This window comes from Rhinoderma darwinii, chromosome 4 (genome assembly GCF_050947455.1).
Source record: "Rhinoderma darwinii isolate aRhiDar2 chromosome 4, aRhiDar2.hap1, whole genome shotgun sequence".
NCBI lineage: Eukaryota > Metazoa > Chordata > Amphibia > Anura > Rhinodermatidae > Rhinoderma > Rhinoderma darwinii.
Genome location: NC_134690.1, coordinates 221,475,340 through 221,486,782, shown reverse-complemented (window position 1 = coordinate 221,486,782; position 11,443 = coordinate 221,475,340). Strand labels below are relative to the sequence as shown.

The following is an 11,443-nucleotide window of genomic DNA, read 5'->3' as shown; positions in this document are numbered from 1 at the left end:
AAACAACCGCAGCACCGCTATTATAGAGGATCCGTAGTCAAGTGACTCTGTCACGTGATCTTCTGACGTCAGAAGGATCATATGGAGAAAGGAAACTACCGTAGCTGCTCTCACTTGCATACTCGTGTGCGCGCGCATAAATATGACGTTAGGATTTTGTCTCAGGGTCAAACAAACCGTTTCAGCCAATCGAAGCCCTCCCTGCTTGCCTACGGCGTCACCGCTCAACATTTGGCCAATAAGCTACGTAGTGCTTTCCAGGGATGTGCGTTGTCATTGGTTAGCTCAGCTGTCATTCATCATCTGAGCCAGTCCAGGTAAGTGAGCGGACCGGCGTCGTGTCTTTTGCGGCCCGACCATATTGCTTCTGTACTGTGTAACCAGAGAAGTAATAAACGTAAGATGACCCGCATTTTACACATATATATGTCTGAATATGACGCTCACGTTTAACAGGTCACCTGACGTACCTAGTGGTCTGTGTCTATACGCACCGGTATATCCAGTAGAAGTATGGGAATGTCTGGTAATATAAAATAAAGTGTAATATTCACCTATATAGAACTGGGTTTATACATATACACAGCTATATACCTTCATATAAGGCTGGTTAGTAGTGTAAATAATGAGTAACTATATAAATGTGATATTCAGGAGTCTGTTATAGTCCCTTTAATAGCAGTCAAGGCTTTCAATAGTGGTCATTTTTAAAGACGCTCTGTCACCACATTATAAGTGGCCTATCTTGTACATGATGTGATCGGCGCTGTAATGTAGATTACAGCAGTGTTTTTTATTTAGAAAAACAATCATTTTTGACTGAGTTATGACCTATATTAGCTTTATGCTAATGAGTTTCTTAATGGACAGCTGGGCGTGTTTTACTTTTTGGCCAAGTGGGCGTTGTACAGAAGAGTGTATGACACTGACCAATCAGTGACCAATCAGCGTCATACACTTCTCTCCATTCATTTACACAGCACATGGTAATCTTACTAGATCACTATGTGCAGACACACACTAACGTTACTCAAGTGTCCCGACAATGAATAGGCATCACCTCCAGCCGGGACGTGATGTCTATTCACAATCCTGACATTTCGCTAACGTTTGTTTGAGATTTACAGCAAGGCAAGCGTAATCTTGTTTTAAATGACCGTTTACAGCGTAATCTCGCGAGATTACGCTTGCCTTGCTGTAAATCTCACACAAACGTTAGCAAAGTGTCAGGATTGTGAATAAAAAAGTAGAGTTACCGCAGCACTGAACCGCCAGAACGGTGCACGCCTCTTCAGAACCCAGTCCAAGGTCCTCAATATCAGGCAAAAAAAATGGACAAGGAGACAGCACTTCCAAAACTTAGAAAACCTTTAATCACCCATGCAACGTTTCAATCCCCCAGGACCTTTCTCAAGTAAGAGAAAGGTCCTGAGGGATTGAAATGTTGCATGGGTGATTAAAGGTTTTCTAAGTTTTGGAAGTGCTGCCTCCTTGTCCATTTTTTTTGCCTTCGATTGTGAATAGACATCCCGTCCTGGTTGGAGGTCATGTATATTCACTGTCAGGACACTTGAGTAACGTTAATGTGTGTGTGTATGTGGCTGCGCATAGCGATATAGTAAGAACACTGCTGTGTAAATGAATGGAGAGAAGTGTATGACGCTGATTGGTCACCGTCATACACTTTTCTCCACAACGCCCACTTGGTCAAAAAGTAAAACCTGCCCAGTTATTCGTTAAGAAACTCATTAGCATAAAGCGAATATAGGTCATAACTCCGTCAAAAATGATAGTTTTTCTAAATAAAAAACACTACTGTAATCTACATTACAGTGCCAATCATATGTACAAGATAGGGAACTTATAATGTGGTGACAGAGCCTCTTTAAATAAACAATAGTTATTTTTTCACTTGTGAGTCTTTAGATTAACCCCATAAGCACCTGTCACCCATGTCCAGTTAAGGGTCTGTTCACATCTGCATTGGAGGCTCCGTCACAGAGGCAGTGCTATACTTCCCATCAGAATAATGAAACCCGACAGACCCTATTATAAGTCATGCATATGGCAGAGAGTCTGTATGACGGCAAAGACTACTACAATGATACGTCAGGTGCCGTATGTAAGGAAATAATCTCTAACGTTGCTTAGAGGTGAATAGCTCCATACGTACACGATCTGATAGCGCATGACCTGATCGGAGGCATAGGTACAGTAAGGACTCATGCTCTTCCATAAAACAGCCGTGTGCATGAGTCCATAGATCAAGAATTAACAGTAGTTATAAAAGTCGGCCTGTTTTCTCAAGTTGCTAAAAATTCTGTTCGTCTGTCTCGTGTTTGTCACCCAACTTTCTAAGTGGCAAGTCTGCCTATTTATTTGGTAGTGATGGATCTGCCAACTTGTATGGCTGCAATAATCATTCAGATGTATGAGTAAAGCCGGCTGACAACCCCTGCAGGAGCTGGATTGGCTGTTATATTTGTCTTAGAAATGGATATATATCTAAGGCCCAGTTCACTCTGAGTTCTTTTACGCTGATTTTGATGCAGAAACCGCGTCGGAATCTGCACCAAAAAATGCGGAGGTGTAGGTGTTATTTGCCCGCGGCGCCCAATGGCCGCGGGCGAAAAACACTGCGAAAGTCGCGGCAAGAAATTGCAGGCTGGTCAAAATCTGCCTCGAAATTCTTGAAGGAATTTTGAGGCAGATTTTTTCTGCCTGCAAAAAAAAACTTTGTGAACAAGGCCTAAGACATACCAAAATATATAGTTTTTAATAATATCAGATATTGGTCTCTAGTGCATTTCTGCCTTGCACAAAGTGGAATGTATGTTCCTGGTAGTTTAAGGTGTTGTCAACCATTAAATATCATATTCGTTGCATAGATAATTAATTATGAACAATGTTTGCCATTTAAATGCTGTTAAAGCGTATCTGTTAGCTTAACCCCTTAGTGACTAGCCAATTTTAGGCCTTCATGACCAAGCAATTTTTTTTACGTTTTTCCATCATCTCATTCAAAGGGCTATAACTTTTATTTTTATTTTTTTTTTTGCATCGACATAGCTGTATAAGGTAATTTTTTTTGCGGGACAAGTATTTTTTAATAGCACCATTTTGGGGTACATATAATTTATTGATTAACTTTTTTTTGGGGGGGAGGGGGGAATAGAAAAAAAACAGTAACTTTGCCACTTATTTCAGTTACTTATATAGCGCCAACATATTACGCAGCGCTGTACAGAGGTCCTCTTTTACTGTCCCTATTGGGGCTCACAATCTAAATTCCCTATTGGTATGTTTTTGGGGTGTGGGAGGAAACCTGAGTACCCGTAGGAAACCCACGCAACCACTGAGCCACCGTGCAGAAGATAGGGCATATCGCTTCTTTTACCCGCGAGACGTTTTTCCGCTCGCGGGAAAACAACCCCTCTGCCTCCCATTAAAATCCCAAATGGAATTTTGAGGCAGAATTTTCCTCCTGCAAAAAACTCTGTGTGAACAGGGCCTAACTTTTTTATTTTTCTGCTGATGCAGCTGTATGAGGGCTTTTTTTTTGCGGGACAACTTGTAGTTTTTATTGGTAGCATTTTGTAGTACATGCGACTTTTTCATCACTTTTTAATCACATTGTTTTTAAGGCGTTCACCTAGCGTGTTAAGTAATGTAATAGCTTTATAGATAGGGTTGTTATAGACGCGGCGATACCAACTATGTGTTAGGGCGGATTTACACGAGCGTGTGCATTTTGCGCACGCAAAAAACACGGCGTTTTGGGTGTGCAAAAGGCACTTAACAGCTCCGTTGTCATGATCATATGGTGCGCGGCTGCGTGATTTTCGCGCAGCCGCCATCATTATGACACTCTGTTTGTATGTTTGTAAACAGAAAAGCACGTGGTGCTTTTCTGTTTGCAATCATAGTTTGCCTGCTGTTGCGCAAATCACGCACGTCCTACGGAGGTGCCTCCATGTGGCATGCGTGATTTTCACGCACCCATTGACTTCAATGGGTGCGTGAAGCGCGAAAAACGCAGAAATATAGGACCTGTTGTGAGTTTTCGCAGCGGACTCGCGCTGCGCAAAAATCACTGACAGTCTGAACTGCCCCATAGACTAGCCTAGGTCCGTGCGATGCGCTTGAAAAGCACGCGCGTTGCACGGACGTATTACTCGTTCGTGTAAATCCGCCCTTACTTTTTTTTTTTTTCTCCATAATAAAGTACTTTGTAAGGGGGAAAAAGTGGGTTTTTCTTAGTTTAGATTTTTATTTATTTATTATAAACTTTTTATTAGGTCCCTGGCTGCCATAGAAACACCAGCACCCTGCGATCGTATTGCGGGGTGCCGATGGGGTGAGAGAGGGAGCCCCCTCCCTCCAGAACCACTCCGATGCGGCACTCGCTATTGAGTGCTGCATCTGAGGGGTTAAAAGCGTGGAATTGATAGTGATTTAGATCCCGCCCGCTGCAGCAGGTCTGCTCCCAGCCCTCCGCTACCTCTGCTACCAAAACACCTATGGACTGTCACTAACGGGTTAAAATTCCGCCATAAATACAGAAAAGAACAATGTCCGAGCAGGGGGAGCGATTCCCTCATGAATACCCTGGGCTTGTAACTAGGAGTCTGGTGTATTATTTCAGGGCTCCTATTAGCCAATCGGCACAACATTTGTTTGTCCTGTTTTGGCTACTAAGAGTATGCGCCTGAAGTACTGCAGTGTATTATTGAAGTTGCATGTTCAAGTGCCATAGTGGTACTAAAAAAATCTAAAAGAAAATCCCAAGTAAAAACAATTAGAAAAAAAGCTTTCCCCCACAAAATGCTTAAAGGGGTTGACCAGGGAAAAAATATTTTCTAAAAGTGTCCCCCCAGCCTTGGGTTGCCTTCCCTAAAATCCTCTACTAATCTTCTAACCAGTTTCTATTTGATCTCAATCGTCACTGCTGCTCTTTCTGTTTGTTTACATCCCTTGCATCTGGTCCTGACTGTTTCCTGTCTTGTATCCCACCATACCCATGATCCCTTGCTGCATCTGAGAAGACAGCTTACATACCCCCCCCTTCCTCCACAGCATCTCAGCTATTTGCATACTGCCACGCCCCTTTATGTTTATGTGATTACAGTCACCTAGCTCCCTCCCTGCACACTGTCACAAACACCCACTAATAATCACACGGGAATGGTGGGGGTTATATACAGGGGTGGTGGGGGTTATATACAGGGATGATGGGGGATATATACAGGGATGATGGGGGATATATACAGGGATGATGGGGGATATATACAGGGATGATGGGGGATATATACAGGGATAATGAGGATAATACACAGGGATGATATGATATATAAACCCCATCATCCCTGTATTAATGTAACCCCTGTAAGCACTGTATATACCATCTGGGAGGGCGACGTGCGGACATTACATGAAGTGAATAGGACGAGTATCAGAAGCGGAATCAGAAAGGAGGAGGGGGTGTGGGCAATGAGATAGGAGACATGCAGGCAGTGTGGGAACACCGAGAGACGAAAAATAAGAAGGAGGCGTGTACTAGCAGAGGCGACGTCCCGTGTCTTTGCTTAGCCAGCATTGCTGGCTCAGCAGAGGTACGGCGCGTCAACAACTATGTTTACAGGCAGTGGACCTGGGGATGTTTCATGAGCTCTTCACAGCTCTGCCTCTGGTCCCACTGCCTGTAAACGTAGTTGATGACGCGCCGTGCCTCTGCTCAACCGGAAGTGCTGGCTGAGCAAAGTCAGAGGAAGTGAAAAATTTACTCTGGGTACGGTTACGTGACCGCATATTAGAAATAAGTAACGGTACAAGATATATAAACATACTTTATATTAGGGAATTAACTCTACATGTCACATTAAGTTAAAATAGAAATAAAATATATTGCTGGCCAACCCCTTTAATTATGGGAAAAAAAAGTAAAAAAAAACCACAATTGGTATCACTGCATCCATTATTTTTCCTGCAAGGTGAATACCATAACAGCGCATTAAATGCTACGTACACCTGTTGAAATCATGTTTTTTTTTTAAACTTATTTTATTTGTAAAAATGCCTATCAGTGTGTTTTGTGCAACTTTCTAAATTATTTTTATTAATAATTATTTCAACTTTTTGAGGTACAGCTGCTTTGTAACCTGTATACAGAGCAGCTGTATCTAGCGCTGAAACCTGCATCCTTCAGGTCCGCATGTGTGCGCATAATGGGACACCATAGCGGCGCATGCGCAGTCACTAGATTTGAGGCCCGGACGAAGCAGGGAAGGGTGTCGGAGCAGACATGACGCATATGCGCTATCTCAGACAAGATTTCGTCATTCATGGTGGGCCAGTTTTCGGCGGTGGGCAGGCATAAGAAGAGGGAAAAACTAGACTGCTGGATTATTACCATAAAGGGCACGAAATGTTTGCAGACCGTTATTTACGGTCGGAGGAGGCGTTTAGGAGAGGGAATAATGGCGACAATCTTTTGACAGCAGGGGGTGAGTAGAGTTCAATAGGTGAAATGCTGGTGACCGTTTTGACCCCTCAAATAGATGATATATATATATATATATATATATATATATATATATATATATATATATTCCAAAGGCAAATAAGCACAGCACTCCACAGATCAAGGAAATCAGGCCATGTGCTCGTCACCAGGGGATGAATCAATTCCCCTGCTTTTTAGATAGAAACCAACATAGAGCGTAGTAACGGCACCAGGACTTCAAGGCGGATGAAAAACAGGGTGGATTTTTATATATATATATATATATATATATATATATATATATATTGGACATGAGAGCAGTGTAACCATACCAGTGTTGACAGTAATGCAGGTCGCTGTTTAATTTCCCTGGCGCTGTGATTGCAAGTGCCCACTCTGCATTGAAGTGATGGCTTGAGCAGTCTCCTGATTTGACGCTAGAGCTGTCACTCAGAGAGCAGGGGCTGGTAGCATAGTTATAAGAGCCTGAAGCACTACACATGAGGGGGCCCTCTCAATGGCACTTGTGTTTGCAGTGCTGTGGCACCGTCAGCACAGGTATAGTTATGTTTACTCTCCCCGATCGCTATATAACGCTTTCAGCAGTGTTGAGGGATCAAAACTGCTGACAGATTACATAGGAATAACCCCTTTAAAATAGAGCCAAAGTATCACTGGCAATGGTAACGGCCTCTTTTGCCCATTAGTTTTAGTCATAGCTTGTTTTGCCCACTCTGCTTTTTACCAGTATTATTTACCATAAAACACACATTCACTTACAAATGAGCTGGATAGGCTTCACCGCACTCTCAGGCCTAAACTTGCGGATAATCAGCGGTTCCGTGATGTGGTCTGTAGAGTCCATTTTTTTGCAAGATAAAAGCAGCAAATTATAGGCAAAAGGTTCATGTCACATACTTAGACTCTCAAATCACACTTTTGCTGGATCTATTTAGACATACCCTATTTCTTAAAAGAGCCCTTAAACTGTCACTATGAGAACTTCTCTCCACTGACATTCCATAGCGCTGGGGTTTCCCCTTCCAACTGACTTCTCGCTTCCAAATGAAATCGGCGATTTTTCGCAACTTGGGAAATTTGCCCAAATTTTTGAGCATCATGGATATTCCCATTGTCTCCCTTCCTGATTGGCCCAGGCTGCCACAGCTTTTGGGTCATCCAAAACTTGAGAGATGGCAAACGCCAACTAGAGGCTCCAAGAAAAGATCCTCTACCATTTCTCCACAAGCCATCACCTGAACTGTGAACGTACTCTTCTGTATTATTTTCTGTTCACTGGGATTGAGGTTTCAAGACTGTTCAAGTGACCCTCAAGTCAAAAAAAAAAAAATGGACTCAACTTACCTACTTTCCTGCTCCTTAATGATCCGTTCTTCATTCCCACGTTCTGGTCCCCATGCCTCTCCTAGTTCATTCCACATGTTTTTGTTGTTTACACTATGCTATATAGACCGGTACTCTTGTGCCAATACTGCATGATAAATACACACAGATGTGTTTTAACCATAATACGGAAGGGGGTACTTCTGTGGTACCAGATTGTGTGGTACTTTTCCAGGGCTTCTGTGACCCACACGTAGGGCTGATGACTATAATGCAGTCTTTGTTAGTTGGTCATTATCGTAATCACAAGTTTAGGACCCTTGAGTTCATGTTTCGTACTGAACTGTTTCTATTGTTTTTTATTTCCACTATCCTTTCTTCTCACCCCTTAATTTTTTTTCTCTTTCACCCCTGCCTTTTATCCAGATGATCCATCCTAATAACTTAAGTTAATGTTTGCTCATTTAATGTGAAGGTAATTACCTCTTTTATTCACGCAAAAAATGTTGTTTGGTTTGCTACAAGAAACTCATTGTAGTATGATCCCTGCCTTTTTTAGACTGTAATTTCACTAAATAGATTTAAGCCACAACCCTGACTTCAAAGACTAAGGGGGTCCCAGTATTGTTACACCATTATTTCAATTCGGAGGTCTTGAAATGTTATTTTGTCCTTCATTCTTACTGTTGAATATTTTGTATGGGTCTGAAAGTTCTATGGCATCTAACGTGTATTTTTCTAATCAAGGTCAAGTGGGTTTTGCTATTGACTACTTCAAGACTGGCTGAATTTGCTGTTTCCTCCCAGATCATCCTTGGCTGAGATTTCAACTAGGCATTAGACACCTTGTCTGGTAAGTCCTCATTGTCTTGCTCAGGAGGGAATTTCATCAACGTCACCTCGTAGAAACATGGCGCACCCTTCAGCCCTACACCTGCGAGTATACACTACCGTTCAAAAGTTTGGGGTCACCCAGACAATTTTGTGTTTTCCATGAAAACTCACACTTATATTTATCCAATGAGTTGCAAAATGACTAGAAAATATAGTCAAGACATTGACAAGGTTAGAAATAATGATTTTTATTTCAAATAATAATTTTCTCGCATGAGGTGTATTTTTACGCTGCTGAATTAAAATAAAAAGAAGACCTTGTAAAAATAAGCCTTCGTAAAAAGAAGTAGCATGTCACTTCTTGAGGTGTTTTTGGAGCTGATTTTCCATTGACACTATGAAAAACGCCTCAAATTAACAAAAAAAAAAAAGCTGCTATTTACCTCTGAGGCGATTCGTGCCCATATCACAGTAATCCTCAAAGCTTGGAAGGACCCGACTATCTGCAGTAACTATAGGTCGATCTATTTGTTCAAAATTTACCTTAAATTATATTCGAAGATGATTGCCCTACGTCGCAGAGACCTCTTCGCTAATCTCATCCACTGTGACCAAGGGTGTTTCGTCACTAGACTGGGAGCAAGGAATAGTACCTGGAAAACCATCCCCCTGTTTCTAAAGTGGTCCTGTTGGGCATTCTGTCAATTATTTCCAAAAAGGCATTTTAAAGGGTTAGTTTGGGTTTCTCACAGGTCACTGTAGAAGGCATAGGTCTTGGTCTTGCAAAGCTTACACGTGTGAAGGCCTTATACAGCTGTTTTTATTATGGTACACCTACCAGGTTGGTCCATTTTGTGAAAGGCCTGTCTGGTCTCTATTGATAGCGGGTGTCTGTGTTGGGGGGAGTTCTGCCCTGGGGACTGTGTTGGAGACTGGGGTCTATTGTAGGGCGGGTCAGCTCTAGCGTCTCTGTTGAGGGGGTGTTCTGCTCCAGGGTCCCTGTTAGAAAGAGCACCGGAGTAAGGGAGATGGAGGTTTGTTTTTGCTTTTTTAACTTTTTTGGTCATCTGCTACTGCTGCCTACACTGTCCTCTACGAATGAATTACTCATAGATGTGACTGTCGGCGCCCAAGGGTAAGCAGAGCCAGCAGGTGTGGGTTTACATTGTATACAGAGTCCAGGCATTTTGTACTGCTGGGCAGTAGTAGTATGCATCACAACTAATGACTGGCTGTGTGTGATGTATAATACTACTGCCCTTCGATCCCAGCTTTCATGTGCTCTGTGTAAGTCTAAGGTCAGGGCTACACCTGAACATTTTGCAGTACCACAGAGTGATTTTAACTACTGAGTGACAGCTGCAGTCCAAGATTACATGCAACTCAATATACTCATTTGGACTTCAGCTAGAGATAATTTAGTAGCATTACAAATAATTTCAGTTTAGCCCTGGCCTAAGTCTGCATTTTCAGCGTGGATGAGATTGAAAAAATCGTATCCACGCTGCGGAAATACGATGTGGAAATACCGCTCAGAAATTGACCTATGTTGCGAAAATTAATTCTGCAACATGTCAATTCTCCTTACGTAAATGCTTCTTATATGTTGCAGGATTTCCCCCATTGAATTCAATGGGGATGTAAATCCTGCATCAAATAGTAGTTTTTGCGGCGGATTCGCAGCGATCCCGCCGCCAAAAACGGAACTCGGAAAAAAATAAACTTACATGGGAGTCTGTGTTTCATCCTCCTGGGATGACTCTTCATCTCATGTGACCGCCGCTGCAGCCAATCAAAGGCTGTATCCGTGGTCACATGGATGAAGCGTCATCTTAGGAGGCCGCCTGGATGACGTCAGGGGGCCAGCCTCCTGGGATGACTCTTCATCCCATGTGACCGCTGCTGCAGTGGTCTCCTGGGATGAGACGTCATCCCTGGAGGCTGGTGTGCTAGCTTGCCGGGTCGCTGCTGCAGTTTTTTGCAGCGGACATTCCGGGCAAAAAACTGCCCCACAGTTTGGTGTGCTTTTTCACCTGGAATTCCCTGTGCCGCACAGGGCGGATGCGCTGCATGCTATTACGTATTGTAACCGCCACGTGTGAGCTAAGCCATGGTATGTTTTATAGTTAATTTAGCAAGAAAAAAATAATTGATATTGTAATCTAAATGCGTTCATAAAGTTGAAAAAAAAATCACCAAGCCTGAGCTGTAGCATTTACATTACTCTTCATTGGATCTGGAAAACAACCGTAGGTCAAATTTCACCGTAGGCATTATACGTTACCGTAGCTAGCGTTCTCCTGGCATCAGACAAGATATAGAAACTTGAATCATCACTCCATAAAATGCTTCCACAGCTATAGAGTCCAGTGGCAGTGTGCTTTATATCACTCCAGCTGACACTTGGCATTGAGCAAGGTGATCTTAGGCTGCTATGCAGCTGTTCGACCATGGAAACCCATTTCATAAAGCTCCCGATGCACAGCTTTTGTGCTAATGTCACTTCCAGAGGCAGTTTGTAACACTATAGTGAGTGGTGCAACAGAGGATAGGCGATTTGTTATGACGGGTTCAGTGTCAGCGGGTCCTGACATGCAGGATCCACCTGTTATTACACGTAGGACCCGCTGACATTGAACCCGTCAGTCCCACGGACCTGACGGATTCAGGTCTTCGCTCACTATACAGCTGCTCTATATACAGAATACAGAGCAACTGTATATCAAAAAGTAAGATTGATTATTAATAAAAATCTAATTATAA

At 42.7% G+C, this 11,443-nt stretch overlaps 1 protein-coding gene across 4 annotated transcripts in view; it reads left to right on the top strand.

Annotated features, from left to right (window-relative positions):
* The first annotated feature begins 203 nt into the window (after positions 1-203).
* ASCC3 (activating signal cointegrator 1 complex subunit 3) overlaps positions 204-11,443 on the top strand; it is a 630,293-nt gene continuing 619,053 nt past the window's right edge. Inside the window, exons 1-2 of one of the 4 annotated variants that reach the window (XM_075862206.1) lie at positions 204-317; positions 8,594-8,699. The gene's annotated coding sequence lies outside the window, so the exon portion shown is untranslated. The other 3 variants (XM_075862205.1, XM_075862208.1, XM_075862207.1) reach the window with 3 other exon arrangements.